The sequence below is a fragment of the Hypanus sabinus genome, chromosome 4, assembly GCF_030144855.1.
Source record: "Hypanus sabinus isolate sHypSab1 chromosome 4, sHypSab1.hap1, whole genome shotgun sequence".
Classification (NCBI taxonomy): Eukaryota; Metazoa; Chordata; class Chondrichthyes; order Myliobatiformes; family Dasyatidae; genus Hypanus; species Hypanus sabinus.
In genome coordinates this window covers 156,797,542-156,803,541 of record NC_082709.1, presented here as the reverse complement: position 1 = coordinate 156,803,541, position 6,000 = coordinate 156,797,542, and the positions used below count along the sequence as shown (strand labels likewise).

The 6,000-nt window shown below is 41.7% G+C and overlaps 1 protein-coding gene across 1 annotated transcript in view; it reads left to right on the top strand.

Annotated features, from left to right (window-relative positions):
• Positions 1–647: 647 nt before the first annotated feature.
• Positions 648–6,000, top strand: part of LOC132393389 (E3 ubiquitin-protein ligase DZIP3-like) — a 105,099-nt gene continuing 99,746 nt past the window's right edge. Inside the window, exon 1 of the mRNA XM_059968532.1 lies at positions 648–753. The gene's annotated coding sequence lies outside the window, so the exon portion shown is untranslated. The remainder of the gene's footprint in view (positions 754–6,000) is intronic.

The following is a 6,000-nucleotide window of genomic DNA, read 5'->3' as shown; positions in this document are numbered from 1 at the left end:
TTATGGTTATTATCTCCTGATACTCTGTTTATGAACTCATTAATTCATCCACTTTTTGTCTTTATTTTAACTCCAATGTCTTGCTGCACTTTTTAAAAACTCCAACATCTCGTTGTACTTCAACAGGTAGGTAGTTATCTTGAGTTTGTCTACATCTTTCTTGTTGCCAATGTTATATTTTGTAACTCTAAAACATAAAACTAATTGAAATAAAAACACAGAACTGGAAGATAAAGCATTTGAGCTAAGATGACCTTTTTTCTGTAGTGAGACCTGCTTTTATTACATAGTGGTGTGATGACTTATGGTATTCACATACTTTTACAAATAACCCATAATGAATTATTTAAACAAAGAGTGGTTAATCTTACAATATTACAGACATATATTAAATACACACACTTATAGTTTGAGGAAAAAGCTGCCGCGTATGATCTTATATTCAGTGTATAGAATTTAACATCGTCCTCACAAAGTGAGTGGGAAACCATATTCACGATGATCAACATCTCTGAATTTCAGTATTCGTCATCTTTAGGCCCTTCTCAACAACAGCGCCATTACCACTCAAACGGACTGAGAAACACTCTCCACTTGGAGCTTCCCGACGGCAAACCCCGGCCCGCCTGTAGTTGGCGATGGGCGCCGTGTGGTGGCGCTGTGGCGGGCGTTGTCGGCTCCGGCCTGGTTCGCTGGATCAGCCTGCCCGCTGGCGTCAGCTCAGAAATTGTCGTCTCTCCTGGAAAACGCGCAGTGAGTGGTGAATAAAAGTGGGTTTTGTAGATTAAGGGCGTCTCGGGTAAATATGCTGCATTTTGCTTTCCTCTTCTCGTTGTGAAGTTTGTTATCGGCGAAGGAAGGAGCTGAGAAGCAATTTGAGAGTCGGGGCCGAGCTGGAACACCACCACAGCTTCAACCCTACACTGAATTCACCTTTCACTTTCTGCAAGAATCCTCTTCCTAAATTTTCATTGATGAAATTGTGTCTAATCCACTAACTGGAACTAATTTTTAAAGAGTTTTAAATCTCACCTTTATGGCGTACACGGTAAATCGAGTGGTAAACTTCCTGTGACCCGAATTTTAAAAGTTCCGTAACCCCAGATTTAGTTACTTCGCTGTTGTACTAGTCCTGGTAATGAAATTACCAAGAACAGTTTTGCTTTCTGCGCTTCTATCTTTGCCAGTGGTGACCTTCTGTGATGCACCCTCAGTCGTTTTTTTTTAATTTCTCATTCATGTGTTGTCTATCGGGCAGCAAAATCAATCAAAATACAGCGTCCACATTAACGCATAATATTACCGAGTATTAACTCTCCAGACTTGAGATGAAGGGTCACTGGCATGAAATATCAACCGATTTTCTCTCTCCAAAAATGAACTGAATGGGGACCAATTTCCTAGCGGGAATTTTATTGATCCTACACAGTAGGGTTTAAGCTAGAGTTACAGGGGGATGTGAACCAGAGTGCCACAACAGTTTGTGGACAGCAAAACACAAAATGCTGGTGGAACGCAGCAGGCCGGGCAGCATCTATCGGAAGAAGTACAGTCGACGTTTCGGGCCGGGACCCTTCGTCAGCATCTGCAGATTTCCTGGTGTTTGAGGTTGTGGAGGCAGAATTTGGTAAGACCTTAGGCAAAGTCAGGAACCGAGAGATTGAGCATGGTGCGACTAGCATCCTGCGCTGCTTATATCTCAATGCGTGAAGTATCGTAGGAAGGGCGGATGAGCTTAGGGCATGGATCAACACCTGGAATTATGATATTGTAGCCATTAGTGAGATTTGATTGTGGGGGGAACTGACAGCTCAATATTCTGGGGTTCTGTTGTTTTAGATGTGACAGAGTGGGAGGAGTAGCGTTATTAGGGTAAAATGTCACAGCAGTACTTTGTCAGGACAGACTGAAGAACTCAGCTAGTGAGATGTTATGGGTGGAACTGCAAAATAAAAAAAAACTCTGATCACTTTAATAGGGCTGTATTACAGACCGCTTAAGTCTTAGGGATTTAGGGGAACAAATTTGTAAAGAGATCGCAGGCTGTTGCTAGAAACCTAAGGTGGTTATAGTCGGTGATTTCAACTTATCACATATTGACTAGGAATCCCATACTATTAAAGGACTATATAGGACAGAGTTTGTCAAATGTGTTCAGGAAAGTTTCTTTCATCAGTCCCAATGAGAGAGCATGCCATACTAGATCTTCTATTAGGGGATGAGACAGGACAGGTGACAGAAGTTTGTGTAGCAGTACATTTTGCATCCAGTGACTACAATGTCATTAGTTTCAAAGTAACTATGCAAAAAGGTCTGGCCATGGATTGAGATTCTAAGTTGGAGAAAGGCCCATTTTGATGGTATTATAAATGATCCAGCAAGTGTGATTGGGACAAGCTGTTTTCTGGCAAAGGCATACTTGGAAAGTGGGAGGCCTTCAAAAATGAAATTTTGAAAGTACAAAGCTGTCAGAATAATAGGTAAAGATAACAAATGTAAGGAACCTTGGTTTGCAAAATATATTGAGGCCCTAGTTAAGAGAAAAAAGGAGGTGCATAGTAGGTTTAAGCAAGTAGGAACAAATGAGGTGTTTCCATAGTGTAAGAAATGCAAGGGAACACTCAAGAAAGAAATCAGGGAGGCTAAATGAAGGCATGAAGTTGCTCTAGCAGACCAGGTGAAGAGGAATCCTGATAGATTGTGCAGATATGTTAAGAGCAAAAGGATTTTACTCGGGACACAGATACAGAGTCTATGAAAGTGAGGCAAAGTGGCATCAACTTCATGGTCCCTGTACAGATTTACAAATCTCAGAGGAGGAGATGTTTGCTCCCCTGAGGCAAATCAGGGTGGATAAATCCCCACAGTCTGACAAGTTCTGCCCTCGGACCCCACGGGAGGCAAGTGCAGAAATTGCCGGAGCCCTAACAGATATATTTAATACATCCTTAATGTTGAGAGGCACCAGAGGATTGGAGGACAGCTGATGTTCTGCTATTTAAAAAAGGCTCTGAAATAGAAACCAGGAAATTATAGGCAGATGAATCTGATGTTACCTGTGGGTAAACTATTGGAAGGTATTTTAAGGGACCGAATAGACATGGACTGATTCAGGATAGTCAGCATGGCTTCGCGCGTGGTAGGTCATGTGCTGCACTTTGGTAGGACCAGCCAGGGTAGGAACTTGCACAGTGAATGGTAGCACGCTGAGAGTGCGATAGAACAAAGGAATCTGGGAAAACAAGTCCATAATTCATTGAAAGTGGCATCACAGGTAGATTGGGTTTTAAAAAAAGCTTTTGGCACATTGGCCTTCATAAATCTAAGTATTGAATATAGGAGATGGAATGTTATGTTGAAGTTGTATAAGACATTAGTGAGGCCTAATTTGGAGTACCTACAGGAAAGATGTAAATAAGATTGAAAGAGAACAGAGAATATTTACCAAAATGTTGCAAGGTCTGAAAGATCTGAGTTATAAGGAAAGATTGAATAGATTTAGGACCTTATTCCTTGGCAAGTAGATTGAGAGGAGATTTGATAGAGTTGTACAAAATTATGGGGGTATAGATAGTGTAAATGCAAGCAGGCTTTTCCACTGACGTTGGGTCTATCTTGGATTGTGATCTTAGAACTAGAGGTCATGGGTTAAGGGTGAAAGGTAAAATGTTTAATGGGAATATGAAGGGAAACTTCTTCACTCAGAAGGTTGTGAGGGTGTGGAGTGAGCTGCCAGCACAAGTGCACGTGAGCTCAATTTCAACATTTAAGTGAAGTTTGGATAGGTACATGGATAGTAGGGATATCGAAGGCTGTGGTCCCGGTGTAGGTTGATGGGAGTAGGTAGGTTAAATGGTTTTGGCATGGACTTGATGGGACAGTGTTCCTGTTTCTGTGCTCTACTTCTCTATGACTCTAAGTTAAGAAATTCTCCCAACTGGTAATTGAGATGACAAGAGTGATTGCTTTTTGTGCTGGTTCCTAATTTTATTTTCTTAGGCTGCTGTTTGTCATCATGGTTTGACACACCTTGTCCATGCTGATCATTAAATACCCATTTGCACCAGTCATATAACCATATAACAGTTACAGCACGGAAATAGGCCATCTCGGCCCTTCCAGTCTGGCCAAACGTTTACTCTCACCTACCTGCACTCAGCCCATAACCCTCCATTCCTTTCCTGTCCATATACCTATCCAATTTTTTTTTAAATGATAATATTGAACCTGCCACTACCACTTCTACCGGAAGCTCGTTCCACACAGCTACCACTCTCTGAGTAAAGAAGTTCCCCCTCATGTTACCCGTGAACTTTTGCCCCTAACTCTGAACTCATCCTCCTGTTCGAATCTCCCCGACTCTCAATGGAAAAAGCCTATCCGTGTCAACTCTATCTATCCCCCTCGTAATTTTAAATACCTCAATCAAGTCCCCCCTCAACCTTCTATGCTCCAAAGAATAAAGGCCTAACTTGTTCAACCTTCCTTTGTAAGTTAGGTGCTGAGACCCAGGTAACATTCTAATAAATCTCCTCTGTACTCTCTCTATTTTGTTGACATCTTTCCTATAATTCGGTGACCAGAATTGTACACAATACTCCAAATTTGGCTTCACCAATGCCTTGTACAATTTTAACATTACATCCCAACTCCTATAATCAATGAAAACACAAAATGCAGGCAGAACTCAGCAGGCCAGACAGCATCTATGGGAGGAGGTAGTGACGATGAAGGGTTTCGGCCCGAAAAGTCGTCACTACCTCCTCCCATAGATACTTCATTATCCACAATGCCACCTATCTTCATATCATCTGCCTACTTACTAATCCAATTTACCACCCCATCATCCAGATCATTAATGTATATGACAAACAACATTGGACCCAGAACAGATCCCTAAGAACCTGCACCCTCCTGCCCATCAGAGCTGTTCATCCTTCGTAACACCCCCATCCTTCTAGGAATTTTCACCAAAAGGGGAAAATTAACTAATACAGCATTTTACAGGATTACAGAGTTTAGCAAAAATACAGAAGTGTTCTTAACTATAAAGCACTGTCACTTCCTTTAATATGTTGTATCTGAATATCAAACTCTTGTAGCATCAGACTCCAATTTAATAATCTCCTGTTTTTATTTTTCATGTTAGCCAGGAATTCCAAAGAGTTGTGATCTGTATAAACAATTAAGGGTCTTTGTGCTGAACAAATGTACACTTCAAAATGTTGTATTGCCAAAACAAATGCCAACAATTCTTTTTCTATGGTAGAGTAATTCCTCTGTTGCACATTGAACTTCCGAGAGAAATACGCTACCGGGTGTTCCACCCCATCCCCTGCTTTCTGCAATAGGACTGCCCCTGCAGCCTCATCATTTGCATCAGTCGCCAGGGAGAAAGGTTCAAACAAGTCAGGTGCCTTTAACACAGGGTGATGGCACAGTATGGTTTTTAACTTGTCAAAAGCATCCTGACAAGAATTGTTCCATTCAAATTTTTCTTCCTTCTGTAGGAGTTTTGTAAGCGGGAGGGCGATATCAGCAAAGTTCTTACAAAATTTTTGATAGTACCCCACCATGCCTAAAAATCTTCTCAAGGCTGTCTTGTTTGTTGGTATAGGAACCTCAGAAATAGCCTGTACTTTTGCCTGCACAGGAGCCAACTGCCCCTGCCCTACCACATACCCCAAGTAGGTGATTGTGGCATGACCAAATTCACTCTTTGTAAGGTTCACTGTAAGTTGGGCTGCAGACATTCTTTTAAACAGGTTTTCTACAGAGTCAATGTGCTCATCCCAAGTGTCACTCCAAACTACCACATCGTCAATATAAGCTTTGGTATTTGTTAACCCTTTTATCACCATGTCAGTCATCCTCTCGAATGTCCCTGGTGCATTTTTCATTCCGAACAGCAAGACGTTGTACTCGTAAAACCCAGATAGGGTGACAAAGGCTGAAATTTCTCAAGCCCTGTCCGTTAAAGGAACGCACCAGTATCCCTTT